The sequence below is a fragment of the Anopheles funestus genome, chromosome 3RL (assembly GCF_943734845.2).
Source record: "Anopheles funestus chromosome 3RL, idAnoFuneDA-416_04, whole genome shotgun sequence".
Taxonomy (NCBI): Eukaryota; Metazoa; Arthropoda; class Insecta; order Diptera; family Culicidae; genus Anopheles; species Anopheles funestus.
This window is the reverse complement of record NC_064599.1, coordinates 44,881,750-44,896,473: the sequence shown is the minus strand read 5'-3', so window position 1 is coordinate 44,896,473 and position 14,724 is coordinate 44,881,750. Positions and strand designations below refer to the sequence as shown.

General features: G+C 41.9%; 1 protein-coding gene across 1 annotated transcript in view; it reads left to right on the top strand.

Annotated features, from left to right (window-relative positions):
• Positions 1–7,192, top strand: part of LOC125768286 (putative uncharacterized protein DDB_G0282133) — a 260,527-nt gene extending 253,335 nt beyond the window's left edge. Inside the window, exon 2 of the mRNA XM_049435712.1 lies at positions 7,106–7,192. The gene's annotated coding sequence lies outside the window, so the exon portion shown is untranslated. The remainder of the gene's footprint in view (positions 1–7,105) is intronic.
• The last annotated feature ends 7,532 nt before the right edge of the window (positions 7,193–14,724 follow it).

Below are 14,724 nucleotides of genomic sequence, written 5' to 3'. Positions count from 1 at the left end.
TGTTAAGAACCAGTAACGAGCGTGGCTGACTTAAGAATGATTTGTTTGTGAACAATCCTTCACTTAAATACGATTATATTACAGGTGATACCAGGTGATAACAGGTGATACCTGTTAAATTTACCCTCGAAGGCAAGTGCAACAAGTGTTACTTTGAGTACCTGCGAGAAAACCCCAATGAGTGAACGAATGTATAAAATGTGTTTAGCTTTATTTAAGGGTAGTTCTTATTATTATACAAGGTAAGTATTTGTCCTTTTTTTGGTATATTAAGACAAATTTTAGTACGTGTAACCATCATTCGTTACAAGTCCATCAAGTTGAAAACAAGTCAGTAAAGATGTATTCTTCAGCCAAAAAGTTGCGTCTGGACGATAATCAGGAAACTGATTTCGTCGATACTGGTGTTCAGGTTATATCGAACATTCAGTTGCCGTCCCTCGCCTTTGGAAATATAGTTCCGGCTTCAACATCACCACTCCAGCAGCCTTCGACATCAGGACTTCAACATCCAGAGGACTGTGCAGTTTTGGGCGAACCATCGGAACCGTCTTCCTACAACACCGACGTATTTGCGGAGCTGCTGCATCAGACGAAACAAAACCGAGAGGACATCACGAAGCTTAGGTCATTGGTCATATCGCTATTTAAGCAAAACTTTGCCTTGATGGAAAAGTTAGCTATGAAAACCGATGATGCACACGCGGTCATATCAACAGTGCACGATATCATCAGAAAGGTTCCGACATCGCAGGCTCCAGACGGCTTTGACTTTGAAATAGTAAAAACGGCGGAACAACTAGACGCTTTGGAGGCCAGGTTGGAAACGGATGCGGATTTCTTCGAAGCACTGGGAGCATGGTTAAATAATCAAATTCGTCGCGACGATCCGAGGAACCGTATGCATGACGCTCTGGACCTGCTATTCGACGAACAGTTTTTATGCGGTTGTAGCTGGACAGGTGTCGATAAAAATGGTCCGAAAATTAAGGTTTCTAATAAAGGAAATATATTAAAGATGTTTAGAATGATCGGTACGTGCGGCTATGATGTACCGACCATTGAAGCGGTCAACAAGTTTTTCAAACTTAAGTTGAAACACGCAACGCAACGGGCAACTATCAAAGGAAACCGAAGAACTAGTTGTAGACGTCCTTAATCACAAATATTTATGAGTTGCATATTTCATAATTTATTTATATTTATAAATTGACTGCACAATAAATAAAAATAATTAAATATATATTTATAATACTATACACCTTTACACCTTTACGAAATGTTATTCTTTACAACTTTGTAGAACATTGTTTTAATCTATCTCTTCAACTATTTTAGCTATTCCCTAAAAACCAAAGCCAGTACGTTAAGGGCGGCCGCGAGGAAATAGCTAAAGCAAGGCATAGAATTGTAGCGAAAAATACCTCGGTTTTGTAATTGAAATATAATACTATTTTATTTAAATATCTCACGGGAAAATCTTGCAACTATTAGCCCAAAGTGTGGCCAACATATTGTAATCGGTGGTTTGTAAATAAATAATAATTTTAATACAAATAAATGAAGAAAACTGAACGCGCTTTTGCACGCTACGCTACGACCATCGCGACCAAAACACCGTCCGCTGCGAGCGGTCTTGCAGCTTTCCACATTGACCCATAAGGATTCATCATTCACCCGTACGATGCGGACGCGTTGCTTTCCACATGGACTCATTCACCGGCATTAAACATTCACCCGCAAGGATCGTGCAAGCGCCCGTACACTGCGAGGGCTAGCGTTGCTTTCCATATGGACGCCGTGAGGATTCCACATGGAGGCCGAAAGGATTCCACATGGACTCGAAATGCGCCCGTACGCTACGAGCAGTCCCGATGCGTTCCACATGGATTCCACATCGACGCTGGTCACGCCCCTAGGATCGTGCAGGCGCTCGTACGCTGTGTACACACATGGTGTCTTTGAATGTGTTGGTGTGTATCGACGCGCGATCCCAACACGCATTCTCGCTTTAGCAGGATGATCGTTAGTTAGGTAGAGGGAGAAAGGGCTAATTGGGATCGACAGCGTACCGTGTATATGCGTATGTGCACATTTTTTATCTCACTTCGCCTGTAGGCCAGAACATAGCGGCAATAGTATTTATTAGCAGGCGTGGTTGAATTGCACATTGGGGATATCTTTTTCCGCACTATTTTCTTGATACTGATGTGCTGTAACGAAAGAGAACATTGGATTAGAAATTGGTGTAGAAGAAAGCCATACTCACATTTGCGCCGTCTGGTCCGTGTTGATTTGGTACGTTGTGTACCGTATATAAATGAAGCTGAATAGGAATGGATTTCAATGCTCGTGTGATGCAAAAAAATATTTCTAACAAGACTTTGGATATTTTTATGGTAAAAAATCGCATGACAGATTATATACACACTGCCGTTTGTTTATTTGTTTGTTTCTAAGGGTAAAAATATACATATTGGAAATATTTTCTTTTTTGGTGTGATGGTTTTTCCACCAATCTTGATACCACGGTAAAGGTAGTGAGTTCAGTTTATTTTTAAACAGTTCATCAAACACAAATGCTGCATACCACTTCTACAGGTGCTTAACTCTTTTCCTTCCCCTTTGTAGCATTGGCATGAAACCTGATAGGTAACTAAGACAGGTAGATTATAAAAATGTTTGTTGTTGCTTGGAGGCGTGTAACGCCTGCGTGTTGATGCTATGTCTGTTATGCTTAGATTCGGGTAACGGCCGCGCGCATATGGCATGCCTGGTATGGTTGGAATGAAATGAATAAAGATAGCTTTAAGAAAAACCGTTCGTTACCTTTGCACGCTGAACTGTGCCGAGTGTTATTCTAGTGCTTGGAGGTATGATTCGAACATCTTCACTGTCGTAGCTACGTACCTTTTCTGTTGATATTGAAAGTTTTTCAAAGGTTTGCTTAGACTTCCAGCAACGCATTTATTAATGCCATCAATTTCGATTTAATAATTAGCCATGTTTGTGTATGAAACGCATTTTTGATCATCTTTTGCCTAAAAAAATATCTTTTAGTATTTATATAAATTTTAAACACATGTGTATTTTTTATAATATTTATTTAACTCTAAATTACATGGGTTGTAATGTTTGTAGTAATGGAAGTACAACGAGTCCTTGCCATTTATCTACACTAATTCCTACTAATTTACAACGTATGTCCGAGACAGCAACTTGTCTTAAAGAAGACTACAGGTCACTCATGCTGTTATAACCATGAAGTTATAACCATGCACGCTTATTTCTCCAGTTTCTGATTGAGCTGCTGTACAGTACTGCATAATGGTGTTGTCTTTCAATAAGAACCATTCGTTTCTGGGTCCTTTCCTTAAGCTGAATTCCGGATTTATGGCTAACGAAATGTTTTGGCCTTTTGTAGTTAACGATGGCTAGTTACTGGTTTCGTCGTTTTCTCTGGCTACATTTGTGTGATGTAGTTCACACACTCTGTTGACTATTTGTTCCAGGAATTTGCTGCCACCTCTCATCATGCGCTTCAAGCGTTGTAGTTCGTTTTCGAAGCCGTATGTGGAGATGTCTTCTAATGGTCCGAATCTGGCGACTTCGTCGTGAACATGCTGAAGATTATGAACGTTGCTTGAAACACTGCTAGGTCCATAAATGGTTCCAAAATCCTTGACGAACAGCTCCAGCATTTCTTTTGCAAGTTCCCATTCGTTTTCATACACAGTCGATGACAGGAATGTCGTGGCACAAAACAGTAGCAAAAAATGTTTGTATGCTGCTTCCGGAAGTATATCCTTTAGAACGACTACGCTGGCGTAATGTAAGAAGGTTCTAAACTCCGTTCCTTTCCAGAATTTGATGTATTGTAGGCTTCGCAGGTTTCGATGAATTTCTGAAGGGAGCTTGATTTGTAATAAAAATTCCGAAATGATATCACAATGTCTTGAAGTCCATTTGGTGTGATGTGGTCCTTTAGTAAAGTTGCCTTTAATCCATCCGTTTAACAGTTTCCTCATCACCCCAAGTGTTCGACACCAACACACTCAACACACGAGACACCGGGCGCGAGAGTGTGTGTGAAGGTTTTAGAAACCACACCTACTGCATAGTCACACCACCGACGCGCACGAACAATCCCGAACGCAGGATGAACCCCGACCCGAACGCAGGATGAACCCTGACCCGAACGCAGGATGAACCCTGACCGATGATTAGTACGCAAAGTAATCATCGCGCGCGCAATGATGCGGCAACCTTTTTAAATCCAGATTTTTCTGGATTTATCTTCTGGAAGGATAGATCTTTCTAAGTCTTTCTGGAAGGATCTAAATAAACATTTTGGCAACTATAAAAGGACGATTAGATCCTCGTAGCGGCATCAGTTCAAAGCAAACCGGCTGCAGTTCCATATCGAACCGGCAACAGTTCATAACGAACCGACAAACGGTCAACTACAGTTCCAAACCGACCCTGTAAGAGTTCAAAATCGACCCGGCAAACGGTCAATAAGGTGAAATAAAGTTCCTAGTTAAAGTTAGAAAAGGTGTTTCTCTTCCTGCTCCAAAGGGAAACCAAATTCCTCCTCCCCTTCTTGAGGCAACCCCGGCGCCTCAACACCAAGATCAATCAGATGAAGTCTGTCGGCAATAATGACGTCTGCGATGATGTCGAAGTACAAAATATCGGTTAGAGGTGTTGGTTTTTTGCAGTGTTGAGGGTATTCTCGTGCTCGGAATTTGGCATCTGTCCGCTTTTCTATTCACACTCCTGTAAAATACATCCTTTTGGTGGCTCTGTCGTGTACAGCAATGTCTGTGCATTTTAAGCATCCATGAGAACCGTTAAACGAAACGACACCTGGGGAAAAAAAAATAATTAAAGTTCTTATCTTGATTTGAAAAATAATAATGATATTAACAAAATAATGAATAATGTTTTACACTTACTTTTAATTAAAGCTCGAGCTGGAGAATCTGCTATGATAGCCCGTAGTTTTACTTGATGTGTAACGCCTTGTAAAACGATACCGTTGCTCTGATGGTCGTTGATCTCTGTGACAAACTGTCTTAGATATTGTTCGGCGTTTTGAGGTTTAGATGACCCGCAAAATATACCAACGACGAATATTGGAGCTTCAGGCACTTCACACAGCCTCATTAAAATAGGCCACAACTGAGTGGGTCCGCTTCTATGAAGTGGCAAACCATCCATGGAAATATCGATCCACAGAGACTCTAAGGATGGTTTCACATCGCTGAAGTAACGTTGAAGACACTGCTTAATGCCATGATACCACATTTGACCACCTTCGATTGTGATGAAGGATGCACCCGTCCGATGCGGTGTTCTCAACAGCGTGCGGTAGCCCTTTAGCAAACGAGACTGCACAACTTTTTTAGTTTTTAAAAGTTTCAGCAGACTATTCATCGCAGTATGCGTCATATTTGACTTTAGGGCCCAATTTCGTAAATCATCCTCGAATAATGTTGATCCTATCTCTTCCTCGTTTGTTGATTCCTCACCATCTGATGTACTCAGCTCTTCATCCGATGTTATGTAATCTTCATCAACTGAGCCATCCGGGTTAACAATTTCCCCAGGAGCAAGCCACGGTGTACGCAAATCAGCTTCGGGAAAGTTTTGAGAAATGTCTGAAACGATAAATGCATAATATCTTCTTCTTGGCTTAACGACCCTACAGGTCACGCCGGCCATTTCTGGCTTACTAGACTTATTTTACCACGTAGCCGGATAGTCAGTCCTTGCTACGGGGGAACGGTCCGGATGGGATTTGAACCCGGTCCGGCCGTGTGGACTGGCGCCGTTTATCACATGCACCACCGGACCGCCCGCATAATATGCATAATATGTAACCATTAAAAAAGATATCAACGAAAATTGTTCCTGCAATAAATATACTTACCATCAACAGCCAAAATAGAGGCACTTGGAGCTGGATGGTCTGCTTCCCATTCCTTAACGAACTGTTTGTTGATTTTATTACGACGTTTAAAACAGAGCACCGTTTTCACGTTTCCTTTAGGTAGCCATTCTTTGAATTATTTTGATTATTGAATGTTAAGAGCCAGTAACGAGCATGGCTGACTTAAGAATGATTTGTTTGTGAACAATCCTTCACTTAAATACGATTATTTTGTCTTGCGTGTGATACCTGTTAAATTTACCCTGGAAAGCAAGTGCAACAAGTGTTACTTTGAGTACCTGCGAGAAAACCCCAATGAGTGAACGAATGTATAAAATGTGTTTAGCTTTATTTAAGGGTAGTTCTTATTATTATACAAGGTAAGTATTTGTCCTTTTTTTGGTATATTAAGACAAATTTTAGTACGTGTAACCATCATTCGTTACAAGTCCATCAAGTTGAAAACAAGTCAGTAAAGATGTATTCTTCAGCCAAAAAGTTGCGTCTGGACGATAATCAGGAAACTGATTTCGTCGATACTGGTGTTCAGGTTATATCGAACATTCAGTTGCCGTCCCTCGCCTTTGGAAATATAGTTCCGGCTTCAACATCACCACTCCAGCAGCCTTCGACATCAGGACTTCAACATCCAGAGGACTGTGCAGTTTTGGGCGAACCATCGGAACCGTCTTCCTACAACACCGACGTATTTGCGGAGCTGCTGCATCAGACGAAACAAAACCGAGAGGACATCACGAAGCTTAGGTCATTGGTCATATCGCTATTTAAGCAAAACTTTGCCTTGATGGAAAAGTTAGCTATGAAAACCGATGATCAGAGCCGTAGCGTGGTCACTTGGCGCCCTTGGCAGAAAACCAATTCAGCGCCCTCCTCCCTTTCCTTGAAATTTCAGTAACAATTTCATCTAAATCAATGTTCGACGGTATTTTGTTTTTAATTGAAATTAGTGCAAGGTTAGCGTTCCTGTCCCATTGCTGATCGCAAATGATTTTATATTGTAGCACATCTGCTAAACATTAAAATAACATATTGGAAATCTCAAATAACACATAACAATTCAAAGTATAGAATCGGTTAGTAAAATCGCGTTGGTGCTTTCCTATTTTCTTCTATTCTCATTCTGACACTTAACATAAAACACATGGCTAGGGTTTTTACGTCCTTTCTAAACACATCTATTTTGTCCCTTTCAAGTACCTGAAAAATGACATAATCGAAGACCATTCATTACGTTGCTTTCTCACGATGTGAATTGCACTTGAAAAGGTTACCTAAGTTTCCATTCCGTACCCGCCTTCGCAAAGACCAACTCGACGCATGATTTATAGGCTAATGCGCATCAACCGAAAATTACAGAAATGCATTAGGAATTATTACAAGCAAATAGAAACACAGAAATAGAAACATTCGATACATAAGCCCTTATGTAAAAACCATGTACACCTACACAACTCAGAGTATAAAATAAACCAAAATTGTTAGAACGCGGTCAGTCACCAGTGATCGATCGCAAGTTGACAGTTATCAATGATCGGTTGCACAACTGAGCATTTAGAGCAATTCTTCGTGTGATTATTTCAAGAGCATCGAGAGTCCCCCTACCCAAGGTAAAAAAGTGTAAAAAAAAGAAACTTTGCAGTGTAAAGCCGAAGTCCGCTAGGTGGTGAAGAATATAAAAACTTGAATATTACAATATAATTTTTAAGTTTCTGAAGCGCCTTTTACAAGACGCTACTGAAACTGGAAGAGTTAAAAAAATACGCAAGCTTGTCGTAATATTTGCATATAGATCTCCTAATGAATACTTCTGAATACAATTCAGAAGATCGCTAGGTGTTGCATTTTTGATATTATTCATCGGATATGGCTTTTGCGATTTACATACTTCCAGTTCTGCGATGAGTTCAGCCGCTTCAACATCCTTAGAATACTTCAGAGTGAACTCAGTAGCCTTTTTCTTCAGTTCACTCCATTCGTTTTAAGGTTATTGGCGTAAACAAAACAAACAATCTAACCACTTCCGCAAGTCGTTTGAATCTAGATAATAATTCATTATTCATTTTGCAGAAGACGTTTTTAGTTTCTCCAGAAAATTTATCTTCACTAGTTAAATTTAGCTTGGGTTTATCGGATCTGTGTTCAGAAGTCGACACATACGAACCAGCGGGAGCTAAAGTCTGAAACAAGACCCCCCCCCACTCACGGGCACTCATTTAAGTGACTTTTTTCGTGCAGGGTGGTTCGAAATCGGTTGCGTGTTTTTTTTAATTATGTTTCGAGACACAGACACCTGAGGGCATGGCCGTCGAAAAAGAAAATGTAGCAATTGGTGGCATCTATCGACCACAGGTCAAAGATTGGCGATCCCTTGGATACCGCCCGAGTTATGGAGCAAAGTTGGGCCAAAAATGAGAAAAAATTTACGGTTTCACAAACAGAGTATCGAACTTGGTTCCTCGATGAATAAATCAATTTTCACTATGCGAAAACCTCCTTACAATTGAATCGTAATTGTAAAAAAAAATCCAATTCAGGCCACATTGCATAGTCTCCGAACCACCCTGTACGAAAGGGTGTCTTGTTTCAGACTTTTTAGCCCCAGCGGGTCATGAGAGCCGAAGGAGGTTTACAAGATCTGACAGAGCAACTTCATACAGCGCTATACGTTTGTTCTTGTCGTTCGTCGTATACGACAAATCCCAGAGCAGTACCTAAGGATTTTTTCAAAACAAATTTGCCTGGCGATTGTATTACGACAACTTCTTATTTTGACGCCCCCTTTAGACCTGGCGCCCTTGGCGATGGCCAACCCCGCCAACCCCACGCTACGGAGCTGCCGATGATGCACACGCGGTCATATCAACAGTGCACGATATCATCAGAAAGGTTCCAACATCGCAGGCTCCAGACGGCTTTGACTTTGAAATAGTAAAAACGGCGGAACAACTAGACGCTTTGGAGGCCAGGTTGGAAACGGATGCGGATTTCTTCGAAGCACTGGGAGCATGGTTAAATAATCAAATTCGTCACGACGATCCGAGGAACCGTATGCATGACGCTCTGGACCTGCTGTTCGACGAACAGTTTTTATGCGGTTGTAGCTGGACAGGTGTCGATAAAAATGGTCCGAAAATTAAGGTTTCTAATAAAGGAAATATATTAAAGATGTTTAGAATGATCGGTACGTGCGGCTATGATGTACCGACCATTGAAGCGGTCAACAAGTTTTTCAAACTTAAGTTGAAACACGCAACGCAACGGGCAACTATCAAAGGAAACCGAAGAACTAGTTGTAGACGTCCTTAATCATAAATATTTATGAGTTGCATATTTCATAATTTATTTATATTTATAAATTGACTTCACAATAAATAAAAATAATTAAATATATAGTTACATGATTGGGTATCATGAGTCACCAGCACTATCGATCGACCCCAACACCGTGAGCCCCTCCTTGGAAAGACCTTCGCATATCGAGAGGGATAGTGTGTGGAATGCAGCTACATCCGCGATAACAGAACTCCCTCAACATCGCGATCACCCTACAGGAAGTAACCGTCGTGGAATGTGGAGACATCCCTAGAAAGTGCAAGTCTCCCCCAACATCGCGATCACCCCTAAAGGATTGTGGAATGCAGAGACATCCGTAGAAGCTACAAGTCTCCCCCAACAACGCGATCACCCCTAAAGGATTGTGGAATGCAGAGACATCCGTAGAAGCTGCAAGTCTCCCCCAACATCGTGATCAACCCTAAAGGAAGTTACTGTTGTGGAATGCAGAGACATCCGTAGAAGCTAGAAGTCTCCCCCAACATCGCGATCACCCCAACGGAAGCCGCCATCGTGGAATGCGGATATATCGGAATTCTCCCTCAACTGATAGCATAGTAGATAGAATCATCGGCTAGGGCTATATAAGGCAGAGGTTAGGAACAAACAGTGGCTTATTTCTCAATTGTATCTCGTAGACGTTGGTGATAGGCTCATGCGGAGTCTTAACAATTATAATAAAAAGTTTTTTTTATAATAATTACGGGACGACCCGCGTAATTATATATTTATAATACTATACACCTTTACACCTTTACGAAATGTTATTCTTTACAACTTTGTAGAACATTGTTTTAATCTATCTCTTCAACTATTTTAGCTATTCCCTAAAAACCAAAGCCAGTACGTTAAGGGCGGCCGCGAGGAAATAGCTAAAGCAAGGCATAGAAGTGTAGCGAAAAATACCTCGGTTTTGTAATTGAAATATAATACTATTTTATTTAAATATCTCACGGGAAAATCTTGCAACTATTAGCCCAAAGTGTGGTCAACATATTGTAATCGGTGGTTTGTAAATAAATAATAATTTTAATACAAATAAATGAAGAAAACTGAACGCGCTTTTGCACGCTACGCTACGACCATCGCGACCAAAACACCGTCCACTGCGAGCGGTCTTGCAGCTTTCCACATTGACCCATAAGGATTCATCATTCACCCGTACGATGCGGACGCGTTGCTTTCCACATGGACTCATTCACCGGCATTAAACATTCACCCGTAAGGATCGTGCAAGCGCCCGTACACTGCGAGGGCTAGCGTTGCTTTCCACATGGACGGCGTGAGGATTCCATATGGATTCCGACAGGATTCCACATGGACTCGAAAGCTTCCATGTTCATCCGCCAGGATCGTGCATGCGCCCGTACGCTGCGAGCAATCCCGATGCGTTCCACATGGATTCCACATCGACCCGCGTCACGCCCCTAAGATCGTGCAGGCGCTCGTACGCTGTGTGCACACATGGTGTCTTTGAATGTGTTAGTGCGTATCGACGCGCGATCCCAACACGCATTCTCGCTTTAACAGGATGATCGTTAGTTAGGTAGAGGGAGAAAGGGCTAATTGGGATCGACAGCGTACCGTGTATATGCGTATGTGCACGTTTTTTATCTCACTTCGCCTGTAGGCCAGAACATAGCGGCAATAGTATTTATTAGCAGGCGTGGTTGAATTGCTCATGGGGGTGTATATGCGTATGTGCACGTTTTTTATCTCACTTCGCCTGTAGGCCAGAACATAGCGGCAATAGTATTTATTAGCAGGCGTGGTTGAATTGCTCATTGGGGCGCGATCCCAACACGCATTCTCGCTTTAGCAGGATGATCGTTAGTTAGGTAGAGGGAGAAAGGGCTAATTGGGATCGACAGCGTACCGTGTATATGCGTATGTGCACATTTTTTATCTCACTTCGCCTGTAGGCCAGAACATAGCGGCAATAGTATTTATTAGCAGGCGTGGTTGAATTGCACATTGGGGATATCTTTTTCCGCACTATTTTCTTGATACTGCCCCGGTATCAAAATATGGGCATTTAAACTGCTCGAGCGGAAAACACTGCTGGAATCGGCGACCCCTATGTGCTTCTCGCGCGCCCGTATTAAAAAACGTATCGCGACCTCTCGTTCTGTTTTCGAATTTTTGAGCTTTTTCATGGTTTTTATGTAGGCGGGGCTGTAGCTCCACTCTACAATTATAGTGTAAGACGTGTAACAGTGTGTGTCATGTCGCATGCTTCGCTGCATGGCAAACACGACGACACACGAACAACACCGAAGAGGACGACAAAAACACGATCCTTCACTGCACACTGGATTAGGGTGCGCGTACGATGCGGCAAACAGCGCAAGAAGAAAAAACGATCCTTCACTGCACTCAGGATTACAGTGTGCGCACGGCGAATGACGCAGCACAAAAGAAGCACAAAAGGAAGACGAAAACACTATCCTGTACCAACGCGTACAATATGTTTAACACTATTTGTCACCAAAATACACGCATAAACTTTCACACACCAAACACAGCACCAACTGAATTCATCGTCGTGTGAAAAGGGGAAGAAGTTTCCACAACATGCACCGAAAGTTTTTTCCATCACTACATTTCAATGCGCTTGCCGAAGCAAGCACGGAGTGAAGGGAAAAAACTAACACCACACGTTAATGGCATGAAAAGGCACATCAACTCTACATAAATCACAACACTGGTCAGCATATTGCACTGCACAAAGCAATCGCGCATACTTGAAAACTTCCGCGCATCATTCACGCACGAACAGATATAAAATTTTCTAAGTCCCACAACACGTCCACCCTGGACTTAGCGCACAGCAAACTGAGCTCGTCACAGTGTGGGATGAACGCTAGAGTAAGGACGCAGGATAAACAATATAGGTCAGAACGAGATGGAAACAATTCTAGCTTCAACAAACTCTGTCGGCTCACACACACAATCAAGGGTTTCATGCTTTTTTTCGGGTTTCGCCGTCGTTTTCCATGTTCTTCTTGATCTTTTACCGTAATTCTCTCAAATTTGAGGTCTCTTTGTCTGTCGGGTGATGTGCTGTAACGAAAGAGAACATTGGATTAGAAATTGGTGTAGAAGAAAGCCATACTCACATTTACGCCGTCTGGTCCGTGTTGATTTGGTACGTTGTGTAGCGTATATAAATGAAGCTGAATAGGAATGGATTTCAATGCTCGTGTGATGCAAAAACATATTTCTAACAAGACTTTGGATATTTTTATGGTAAAAAATCGCATGACAGATTATATACACACTGCCGTTTGTTTATTTGTTTGTTTCTAAGGGTAAAAATATAGTTACATGATAAGGTATCATGAGTCACCAGCACCATCGATCGACCCCAACACCGTGAGCCTCTCCTTGGAAAGACCTTCGCATATCGAGAGGGATAGTGTGTGGAATGCAGCTACATCCGTGATAACAGAACTCCCTCAACATCGCGATCACCCTACAGGAAGAAACCGTCGTGGAATGCAGAGACATCCGCAGAAGCTACAAGTCTCCCCCAACATCGCGATCACCCCTAAAGGATTGTGGAATGCAGAGACATCCGTAGAAGCTGCAAGTCTCCCCCAACATCGCGATCAACCCTAAAGGATTGTGGAATGCAGAGACATCCGTAGAAGCTAGAAGTCTCCCCCAACATCGCGATCACCCCAACGGAAGCCGCCATCGTGGAATGCGGATATATCGGAGTTCCCCCTCAACTGATAGCGTAGTAGATAGAATCATCGGCTAGGGCTATATAAGGCAGAGGTTAGGAACAAACAGTGGCTTATTTCTCAATTGTATCTCGTAGACGTTGGTGATAGGCTCATGCGGAGTCTTAACAATTATAATAAAAAGTTTTTTTTATAATAATTACGGGACGACCCGCGTAATTGGCGCAGCCGGGTAGGCGCTAAGAAAAGTGAATAAGTAACGAAAAAAGTGGAAGTGCTGAACTAATAAATCAGTGCAAAAGTGATTCCGTGAAGTGTACCAAACATTGGACATTGAACATCTGCAAGCATCAAAGACATAACGTCGCTGAAGAGTAGAGGATCCCCCCGTTACTGCACATACGGAGTACCGTCATCGTTTTCTTGGCCTGCACCCAAACACGACAGCACAATCGTGAGTATCTTTTTCACTCTTCCTACACGAATTTATACTACAAGATAGGTAAAGCTTTTCGGAGGGAGTACTACAAGATAGGGCTCACGAAAAATAGTGTCAAGGAAAAGTGTTAAGTTCTCATGACGAAAGTAACAACGATTACTTTCACTTCGTAGGGAGTACTACAAGATAGGGCCCACGAAGAAAAATCGGGAGTGATACTTATTTAAAAGTGATGCGTATACGCACTACAAGATAGACGTGACACAACATTTTGTTAAATTTTGTATTCACTAACGTCCTTGCAAGGCACTACAAGATACACTTTGCGAGTAGGAAAGCAACATACTACAAGATAGGTGTTACTTTCGAACAATTGCGCACTACAAGATAGACGAAATTGTTCTATCGGAGGGAGTACTACAAGATAGGGCCCACGATAACCACAAACCAATTTTGAATCTTGAGCTTAATGAAGAGTTCCAAAAAGAAAGACGCCTTATCTAAAGTCAGGGAACTACTTAAAAAAGGCACAGTAAGTTCAGATTCCGACACAGACATTTCGGATTCAGAGCATTCAGAAGAGTACTCACACGTACCACTCAGAACCGAAATCCCTCTATTCACTTCGCTTAGTCTAAACGACAACGAAATGGATGTCGAAAATCTTAAAGCACAAGTTGCAGCCTTACAACAAATAGTACAGGGTTTGCAACACAACCAACACATGATTGGCGAAGCTAGAGGAACAACTTACGATTCCCTATGCAAAATTCCCGATCCCATTAAGTCCATCCCAAAATTTGATGGCAACAGAAAACAGCTTGCTGCTTGGCTAGAAACAGCAGAAAATACCCTCATGATCTTCAACGGCATTGTATCTGAACAACAGATGCGAATATTTATAACTGCAGTTGTAAATAAGATCGAGGGAAAAGCAAAAGATATCATTTGCTTGGCAGGAAACCCCACAACTTTCGAAGAAATTAAAACCATCCTAACTAATGCATTAGGTGACCGCCAGGAACTGACTTATTATAAAAGTCAGTTATGGCAAACAAGAATGACAGACAACATGTCAGTCCATAAATACTATCAAAGTATTCTAACAACAGTCCAAAACATAAAATCCCTCGCAAAACAAAAAGAAAAATATCGAAACAATTGGGATGCGATAAACGCATTCATAGAAGAAGATGGATTATCAGCTTTTTTATCTGGTTTAAAACAACCATACTTCGGTTATGCACAAGCAGCATGCCCAGAAGATTTGGAAGCAGCGTATGCTTTTATATGCAAATTCCGGTCTA